Below are 10,803 nucleotides of genomic sequence, written 5' to 3'. Positions count from 1 at the left end.
CACTCTAGTGAATAACAGAGAACTTAGACACCATTCTCAGGACAAGATATGGCTAAACTCTTAAGTCACCCAGCTAAAACCTTCATCATTCTTTTGCTCCCCAGGTGGCCTTATCCATATCGCCCATTGGTATTTCATGAAAATCGTCACACAGAAAAGTACATTAATACAAGATTCCCAGTCATGACAGGTCCTGACATTTATATTGAAGTGAAATCTGTGAGGAATACAAAACCAGTTGCTAACTGTGTATATACATGAGAAATAAACTGCGTCATTAGCATTCAGGGTGTTTTAAACCTCCTTTTCTGCTATCGCCATAATTTTATAGAATTTATTTGTAATTTGTTGACAGCTTTCTACTGTTCAAATTGAGAAACTGGAAAACAGTATTTCATTTATCCATCGTGGGCACTTTCTATTAATAGTGCTGCTGAAATGTAGACCTGCACTTAAAAAACCCCAGCAAACCCAGCAACACATGTATATGCACACATATATATATACATACACACCATTAGGAAGAGAAAATCTAGGACAAACTATCAAGGTGGAGAGGAAACCTTCCCAACAAACCTATTATATAATAGTTCCCCTGTGGAAGTGATGAGCACATAATTTCTTGAAAACCTGTAACAAGAGCTTTTTCAAAACCATCAAGTGTGCGCTGGAGACAAAACCTCTACTGGCAAGGAATTGGAACATTTAATAGTCCTTTCCTACCTCCACAGTTTGCGATTCTGTAAAGATCTCTAGGGGCTAAACAAGCTACAGAGATTTTGAAAATGCTTTCCGGTAGTTTGTTACCAGTCCCAACTGAGAAAACAGCTGGGGAGTTACTAGAGCAGTTCATGCAATTTCCCAAACCAGGTCAGACTAGGCAACCTGTCACCTTGGTACCCGATAGATCCAAGAGTGAAGTGATTATACCATGTAACATCTGACTAAGCTACCCATACTGGTCTGCTGTGAAGACCTATGTCCTGTCATTAACAAAGGAATTGTTCATTAATTCCTTATTAATTTCATGAGGAAAAATCAGAAAAACGAGGATGAAGACAATCAAAATTGATGAGGCAGAGGAACAACATTTTTTTTCTTTTTTTCCAAACTTTCTTTCCAGTGCACCTCTGTTGACCGACCTATCTCCAGGCCTTGATCTGCAACCACATAGCCAAGGGCAGTAGCTTTGCTCAATGAACAAACTTGTCTACCCACTGCATGTGGGTTTTCCTATTGAATCACCTTCTGATGTTGTTCCAGTTCTTTTCCGTGCATTTATTAAAACCCATTCCAAGAGTGGGACAGACATCAGACAAAAGATGGCTTGGTAGAAGCTGTAATTTCATATGGAATTGCTTCAGGACTTATCAGTCTGAGGAAACCGCACAGATGTTGCATTTTTAAGCATTAACTTAGCACTGAATAGGCACTGTTTCAATATCATTTATATTTCAGTCCTGGGATTTCCCTGACAACCTCCTCCAAATCATTTCTAGCTGTTAATGTTCTGTCAGATTTAATGACTCCGGCTTCTCTGACAGTTTTATCCTTAATGTGAAATAAATGTTTTCCTGATGCTTCACTCTACATTGCTAATGGGGTGGAAGCTTAGCGTTTTTATTCATGTTTATCTTTTGGTGTTCAGAGGCTAATCAAAGCTGTCCACCGAAGGTCACAAAATGGATCCTGCTGACTTCACTGAAAGTTAGACAAGTCTCCTGGCCAGGTGGGACTGCAATGGTCACTGAGGCAGATGTGGAGGGGGATAAATCTCAAAGGAAGCCACTCCTAATGGATAACTAAAGACAGACGAGTTACTTGAGAGACAAAATATTTTTGCCAGAGAAAGTAGAAAGAAGGGAAAGTATTGGGGCTCTTAGGACATAATCACAGGCACAGGATCAGCTGCATTAAGCACAGGCTAGAGGAAGGAAAGTTTTCGCTCACTAAAACTTCTTTCACTCTATAAAACCAAATATCCAGGTTTCCAAGTGCACACAGTCTAGTCACAGCACCACAACCTGAATAGCCAGCCCTTGTGTGTATCAACCAAAAGGACTTACTCCAGACACAGGGAAGTCTGGCACTTCTTTACTCAGCCCTTGTAAGAAGTAACATGCTTGACTTAGGTCAGAAATGCTCCATAAGACTGTACTGATTCCCTCTGCTCCTGTAATGTAGGAACAAACCTGTTCAAAAGCATTTTCAAACTGCAGTTCCCTGATCTATCAAATGCTTGATTCAGCAAGACTAGGTCCAATCTAATGCCAGCAGAAGATAAATGGTCCTCTCTGGGAAGTGATCATCTTTGCAAAGACTAAATCTGTTCCTGAGGATTTGCCTTTGCTGGGCTGCAAATCTCTATACCATAGTCCCTAGGGACTGATTATTACAGGAAGAAGATAATAGGTATGTGATTTATCTCCTAGATGGTCGGTGTAAAGAGAGGCTCCTCCAGAGGCTGTTACCAAACACTCATCCCTCTCCTTTGAATAGGGAGAAGTACCTCAAGCCTAAACTGCTGACATTGAATATAAGGGAAAACCTCTTCATTTTGAGGGTGACCGAGCACTGGGACAGGCTGCCCAGAGAAGCTGTGGAGTCTCCTTCTCTGGAGAGATTCAAAACCCACCTGGACACGATCCTGTGCAACCTGCTCTGGGTGATCGTGCTTTAGCAGAGGAGGTTGGACTATATGATCTCCAGAGGTCCCTTCCAACCCCTACCATTCTGGGATTCTGCGTCAAACTTTGATGCTTAAAATTAGGTGGCACGAATATCTCCCTCCCCACAGTGTCTCTTCTAGAATTAACTTTCATAAGGATGCGGGAAATTTGACATCCTTAGCCACAAAGGTGGAAGAGTGTGTTTCCATCGAGAAAATGGTGATCCAGGTGACACAGCTGTAAGGAATACTTCAGACATTGGAAGCATGTTCTAATACTGATAGAAGATAGAAATTTCCAACCCAGACTTCAGGGAGTACCAATTCTCTTCTCCTGTACTATGCAAGTTACTGACAGATGCACATTGTTCTATAAACATGATGACAGAAAAGCAAAACACTCGAATAAGAATTTTCCCCATAGCAAGGCTTGATTCTGCCTTATTTGGGTGATTTTTCTGTGCCTGCCTGCTTAATGTGACCAAAACTTCTTCAGAACAAGACAATGCAAGAAAAAAAGCTGGCCCAGAATCACAGAATGTGAGGTGGAGAAGGGACTCTTGTCTCTCATATGGCAAATATTTCAGAGAACCTGATTTTTTATACTCACTGTTTCTTTCTTTGATTTTTAAATCTCTTTCTTAGAAGAATAAGGCGGACTAAAAAAAAAAAAATCCCCCCAAAAAACCCTTCTCAAAAGGTCAAAATGAGGAATAATATTTCATACTGCGGGTTGTGGAGACATTGCATTCCTTTTCAACAACACCAGAACCACAGGAGAAAGTTTGCAAATACCATTTAAGATAGCAGGGAATGAGCCGCCTTACATAGGACCTCAATGTTTTATTTAGGTAATGCTCAGCCTAGCTAAAATTGTAGTAACTGGTACCAACTGTTACTACTAATAACAAATACTCTATGGGCAAGTTATCCCTTAAGCTGCCAGTACCACTGCCAACATTTAATTAATCTGCCTGGTGCTGCCTCAGTGGAGTAAAGGAATGTTTTACCATTTATTTAGAGCTGAAACATAACCCAGTTGCCATTTTTAGGCACTTGAACACTGTCTGATTTTTCCAGATGTGCAATACCATTAGTTTCAACAGCATAGGCAGCTATCTGGTTTCTAAACAAATTTAGAAGCCTATTTTCCGAGCTGACAACATTTTTTTGTAATATCTGTAATGTTTAAATGCCTGGCACTCTGATGATCCTTGCTCTTCATTATTTTTCTTCGTTGTGTAAATGAATATTCATGAAACAATTAATTCCCAGTGCACAATGGAGGCATAAACTACTTCTTTTCCACATGCAGTTAACTTCTTTTTTCAATTCAGTCATTCTACTGGCAGGCGCATTTGTTCCATTCTGCCACGAAACCTATTAAACCCATAGGCTGTAAGTGGAAAATGCTGGTATCTAGATGAAGTGCTCACATCGTATGGCCTTATCTGTTAGCCCATTTAATCTTCAAATATAAAAGACACAACTACATGTTTAGTAACGGTTTTGTGACAAAAATAGCCTTTTCTTTGTGGAATCAGCAGCACTTTCAGCAATCACTATAACAGAGTGAAGTAATTTATGCCCACTAGGTCTCAATTTCTTACAAATATTTTCTCAAACTAATTTCTGAATTTGAATAATTTCCTTCAATAACAACAAAAAAAAAGTAAAGTAATTATATTCTTGGGATTCTCCAAAAATCAGTAAAGCAGAAACACAGGAAATAATAACAAAATTACTTTTAAAAAAAGCACATACATTTGCAAACTCCCCCCTTTTGGCCAATGACCACACCCAGCACAACCTGGAGTTCATCCTGTATCCATTTGTTTAAACAACTAAAGAACAATGAAACATTTCTGGACATTCCTGCAATTGCCTTCTATCCATCAGCTCTGGCAGCTGCTTGGCAACTCTATACTTGGCCTCCAAAGTAAACCCACCCTCTGAAGAAAACACTGAGAACGTCTACAGCCAGCCTGTTTGCCTGCAAAATGATTAATTTTGAGCGTCTTGAAACCAAAGCCAGTGTGCTGATAACACGAAGCAAACAGAGGGAGTAGTGTGTTGAACAGCTCGGAACAAACTGTTCCTGCTTTGCAAGCCAAGCTGATATTCTCAGCACGCATTCGGTTTTCCAAGGGATGGAAAATGAGCACCCCAGGCAAGTTTGAAAGGCTCGAGAGGAGATCCTCGTTATCTACCTCCTCATCTGTAAGACTGTGGAGACACCCTTTGATAAACATACATTAAAGCTCTTCATGTTGCTCAAGTCTGAGATCAATCTCTCTAGGTGTTTGCTGAAATTCAGGGGCTTGTCCCCCAAAGACATCCCTGAAAATTCCTTCCATTATTCTATCAATAAAACAAGAATATTTCATATAGTAACTTATACTGATAAGACACGATGGCTGAGATGAAGAGGCCTCTTATGAAACCCAGTTAAGAAACACTTGGGTTATCTCAACCAGATGTTATTAAACTCACCACAGGAATTACTGGCTTAAATATGCTGGCCTGTGTCAGGAAGCATTCAAGCCACATGATTAAAAAAGTCTCTTTTAGCTTTAAAACCCACATATCCTTGCAGCTATTGAATTTGCTAACTCCTCTGGCATTCATGCCACAATATTAGTTTATACCAGCTTTTCAGAAAAGTGTTTGCAAAGGAAAGCTTAAAAGCATCAAGTGTACAAAAGATTCCCTCTTCCTTTAATAATTTTCAAGTCAATATTACAATTGGGAGGGATCTGACTCAGGATTCATGAGTTATATGAAAAGTTAGCTTGCTTACTTACCGTATGCTTTTATCTCATGCTCATCCCATAGTTTCTGGAAATGCCCAGTTGTAGCCAAGGAAAACTTAATTAATCTTGACTTAAGTCAAGGTAAACAATTTAAAGCATTTTAAAATGCTCTCTGGGGCTCAAAAAAACCCAAACAAGCTTCGCTAATGGAATATATAGTTTCATTCCACAAGCTATTGCTGATGTTTCTTCAATTTGGTTGAGCATCCCTAATAATTTTCCAAAAAGAAAGCAATAACTATTGTTTGTAGCTAGAGGGCTTGATTTCATGTCCTATCTGATTTTTCCTGACAGTCCTCAAGATGCTCCTAGAAATGCTGGTCTTTTTTCTTCCCCTCCTCTTCCTTCATGTATAGCAAAACTTCCTGAGGAATCATGACAGACAGGGAATGCAGGTGTCACCTGGCTGTTTACTTTAACAAAGACAATGCGCCCACAGAATGTTATACATAACCTCAGAGGCATGCATGGGGATAGTATATTTAGGGTCCCCCTAAAACGCTGAGTTTCTTGTTTTTGGAAGGAGACCAAGACGATGCATCGTTGCAACCAGCTTCCCTCGTGCACTTGTGTTTACTTAACTTCAAAATGAAGTCTGTGCTGGATGTTGCTGGATAAGGCGTTATCCTCTAAAGGCTGGTTAAACTCTTTACTCTGCTTAGCAAAACACTGAAATTAAGTTGTTAAAGTCAAGTCCTGAATACCTTTCAGAGCATACTGAGGGTAATCTAAGTGGGTGGCTTACAGTTCATTAACTATCACACATTCAATGCTCCCATAGCCTGGAAACATTTCCAAGAGATACAAACCAGTGGGGCAGGACCAAGCAAGAAGGTGTCAGAGAGTTCAACAGACCTGCTTACATTGTTGTCAAGACCTAGACATGACCACAGGCAGGAGAGTGACCTGAGAAAGGCGCTCATGTTGAGATCTACAAGCTAGGGCCAGCTACGAACAGCAGCTTTAAAAGCCTGCAAGGACTTTAGCCAACTTTTGATGATGCCGTTGGGAATCCAGTCACGGCTCACAACTTCATCGTTCCTATATAGATAACGACAGTGACCTGTCTGTGTTTTGTCCTGAGCCTCAAAAGCAGAGTGTTCGTCACATTAAATTACCCAATACAGGGCCATGACTCTTAGAAAGACCAGAATACAACTTCTAAGGGACTGTAAGGATAAAGTATTATCTACTGTCTGTCTTGGGTCTTAGCATCCTGAAAGGAAAAGGTTATGGAAACTACACTAAGCAAACTGTGAAAGGGAGGAAAACTTGTTTTTTTCTTGTTTGTTTGTTTGTTTGTTTCCAAATATAAAATTAAGGGAATTCCCTGTTGCCTTGTACAGGGCTGTACAGTTCTGGGCAGCAAAAGCTAATGACACTAAATTTCAGTGCTCAGGAAACCGTGTCTTTAGAAAGCTGAGAAAACTTTCTTTTAAAATTCCTCGACAGTGTTAACATTTACCATGCACAATATCAAGATATTCAGGCTAATAGGTGCAAACTGCTCTTCCATATAAAATCTTTTGAGGTAAAAAAAGCACTGCAATAAGGAGAAGGAGAATTATTTTAAGGTAGAGTTACGCTCTTCTTTCAGTTAAAAGTCCAAGTTATGTCATCATCACAAAGCAAATATAGTGTAAATCAGCAACACTCAGCTGAGTTCTGCATTTCTTTGCCTGAATTTGAGTCCTTTGTTATTCACGTAAATGTAAAAGGCTGTAAAGGTTGCTCCAAACTGAGTGAAGAGTGATACATTAGTGTATCCTTATCACTGCAAGGTCTCAGCCTATGAAGCCGTTAGGCTTTCTTCTTTATGTCCAGTTATTTGGTTACTTCACAGAAACAATTCACCATCCTTTATTTCTTCATTATTCTTTCATTTCAGGCATGGTTTCCCATTCATTTCTCTTCCTCATATTTGATTGATGTTCTGAAATGTTAAACTAGCAAAACGTATTTTTTAATGAAAATAATCTTTAGAAATTATGGAAAAAATTCAAACAGAAAATACTGTCCTGGTGGTGTACATATGCCCCAGTTCTGAGCACTGTTATTTATTCATTTTGATATAATCTTTGATTTGAAAAGACTGTTTATGATTATAGTTCTGACAGGTGACATCTGCCTTGGTTTTGTTTTGGGGTATTTTTTTTTAAATGAACTCATGGATGCTTTAAAAATTTAAATGTAAAATATGTCTATGAAAACATAAGATTAAAAAATAATATGAAATGTCCTAGTTCTGTGCCATTGCCCTATTCTGGATGAAATATCAGACCTATCATTTCTTTTACTTCATGATAACTGTGTCCAGGCCATAAAACCACACAATTCAAAAAAGTCAAGAAAATATCTAACCTTAGTTGAAGAAAAGGTTTCTGCTTGGGAAGGGGGAGCGGAAAACATGAATGTATTTTCACCGTGAGCCATAAACTTCAAGTGTCACAGTAACGGGCACTTGCTCAGAAACAGTCCACACAGTTATTACAGCCTATAAAAGCCACGTCCTGTTCCCATCCCTTGCTTGCTGTGAGCAGTGACTGCAGCAGCGTTGGGGTCTGATGTACCAGACCAAAATGCTTGGCAGAACCATTACCCTGTGCTGAGATCCGTGCTACCGTGGCTGCTTCACCTCCAGAACGAGAGTTGGCTTGGTTGAAGGCACGAGCTACACTGGGTGTGCAGGGTGTAAATACGTGCCGTGACACCAGATGTGTCTTATTTACAGCACACAGCAAGACTTTAGAGTTAAATTTCCACTTACTCATTGCAAATAGGGGTTTACCGATGTAAGGAAGCTCTTTGGAAGAAAGTTTAAGCAATCGGCATTTCACAGCAAACACTGAAGATTTACATGACCGCAGCATTAGAAAGGTAAGGTTTGGGATTCCTAAAATCTGAAAACTGATGTATGTATAATGGAAAGTGAGAAAAGAAAGAAAATGGGAAATAAGTTTATCTTCCAAGCTGCCCACATATCACCCCCTGATCTAAATATATTTGTCCTCCCTGTTCATGGGTGCATAGTGTTTTCCCTCTGTCCCCAAAGAGGTGTCAGAAGATCCTATAAACCTTCCACCCAGCAAAGCCCCCGAAACAGGCTGCTATCATTTGTCATCCTCCTCCTGCAAAACAAACCCTCCACTCATGTGTTCCACTGTGCATCAACAAAACAGATAATAAAGATGCCAAGAAAGGTTACTTTCTGTTTTTCTTTCTTCCTGTTTCACACAGCTTCTGTGAAAAAACATGACAGGTGGTTTGAATAAAACATCCTACGTGCTTTCTTTTTTTCGTCAAAAGACTGACAAAGAATGGCTTGTCTGTCTCATCCCTCTTGCAATGTCTTTACTGGGACAGACTGAGACAGAGGCGTTTTTGGAAGCAACAGTGCTCCCAAGAATTTCTGGGCAGCTGACCTGAACAGCATGTCTATGCAGATAGATATATCAGACTCTTTTGATGCACTGTAGGCCGATATCTTCTCTACAAGCCAACAGGGCTACCAGGGATTTATTGCCATTGAGCCTTGGCCAGTGGGTGTCACTAAAAATTAGCTGTAAGGGAAATTAAAAAAAAAAAAAAAAAAAAAAAGCATGGGGGCAAGAGAACCTGAATATTAAAAAAGCATTTCAGAACTTATTTTTGGCCCCAAGCCTTGTTTTGAATCCTTCCTTTGGTCAAACAATGGCAATGAGATCAGAGCCAGGCATCTAGTGCCCGTTAATTGCTATCTGGCCTGACGCTTGCAGTGAATAGCTGGTAGGAGGCCCGGATAGGATGGGAAATCATTTTGCTGAAGTATCCCGCATGGATTCCCTGGTGGTGGTGGCATGTTTCTTTATGGGCTTCCTACGCGGTGGGGGAACGCCAGCCAGGTGACTCACTGAGATTCTGCTCCGTGTTTACTGCGACAACCCTCTCCACAGGGACTTGCTCACTGTGTGGAGCCTGATTTTCCCAAGAACATCTCAAAGGGCTAATTTTAAATAAACAAAAGCTTTGGAAGACAGGGAGAAGGGAAGGGGGGTTTCTTGTAGGAGGAAAGAGATGGCAGAAATAGACTTCTTCCTTTTTCCTTTCTCTTGTCCAAGATAAGGAAATATCACACGCTAAGGGCAATTTAAAAATACTTAAAAGGCAGATAAATTTAGTCACAAGTATTCCACTGGATGGACAATTGTGATATAGAACAAGTCTTCAGCCAGAAGGTTTTTAGGAAAAACTAAGAGTGGTCAAGGCAAAGGGGCAAAAATTAAGGAAATCAATTTCATATTAAAACTACCATAGGACCAGGTCATAAAATCCTTTAGAGGAAAGATGGTCCAGTAGTTACCATAATGGATTTTAATTTAAGCATTCCACGCAGGTGTCCTGGTCCAATCTAGGCTTCCTCTCTGACTTCAAGAGTCAGCTTTTCTGTGTCTCAGTTCTCCACTCATAACATAATGGTATTGACATGAAGATGGCTAGGCCCAACCTATGCATGGCCATGAGCTTTGCTGAAGTTATATTAATGAGAAGTTGCACTCAGCCCTTAAGAGTTGTACTTTGCAAAAAATGAGGCTGGAGAATTTAACTGGGGAGCTCAGATACTCCTGTTGCTCTCCAATACATGGTCCAAGTTTCTATCTAATAGATTAAGAGCCCTGCAATGTGTGAACCCTAAAAATGGGTCCTGTAGATGATGAGATTTCCTTCCTGAGCATATAAAGCCAACAGCATACTTTCATCATGTGTCTCCTGGAAAGCTGGAAGCCAACTCATCCACCCAGAGAAAAGGGAAGCTGAATTGGGATGCCTCGATATACTTTGATTGGAGGTGTCAGAAAGGATGGACTAGCATATGATGAGCATAAATGTGTAATCTTCAGAAAGACTAAGAGGAGATGTCCCCTGTCATACTAAAGAGTTCACATTCCAGTTCTATTAAGACTCGAACTCTTTCAAATCTCTAAAAGGATGAAGAAACTCATAATTCAAGGAAATAAAAACTGAAGGTGATGAACGAATCTCACAGGCACTACTGCAGCCTTCTGTCAAAAATTGAAGGGACTTGTGGCTCTGAGGGAGGGAGATGCCATCAGAAAATGACACTGGCAACTGCTCAGTAGAAGCAGAGGTTTTGCATGGAACCAAACCTAATATAGTCACACTCCAGATTTAATACAAGGATTACAATAAAACCCCCTCCTTTTATGTCTCTTGTCAACTGTCTTTTTGCTACTCTTATTGACTGTTTTCTCAGTGGTCTTTGGGTTATATGGAATTTGAGCCAACATCTAAAGTTTGATGGGCCAACAAAGACAATCTATCCAT

Source organism: Balearica regulorum, chromosome 2, assembly GCF_011004875.1.
Source record: "Balearica regulorum gibbericeps isolate bBalReg1 chromosome 2, bBalReg1.pri, whole genome shotgun sequence".
Lineage (NCBI taxonomy): Eukaryota > Metazoa > Chordata > Aves > Gruiformes > Gruidae > Balearica > Balearica regulorum.
The sequence above is the reverse complement of the archived record's forward strand: the minus strand, read 5'-3'. Positions refer to the sequence as shown.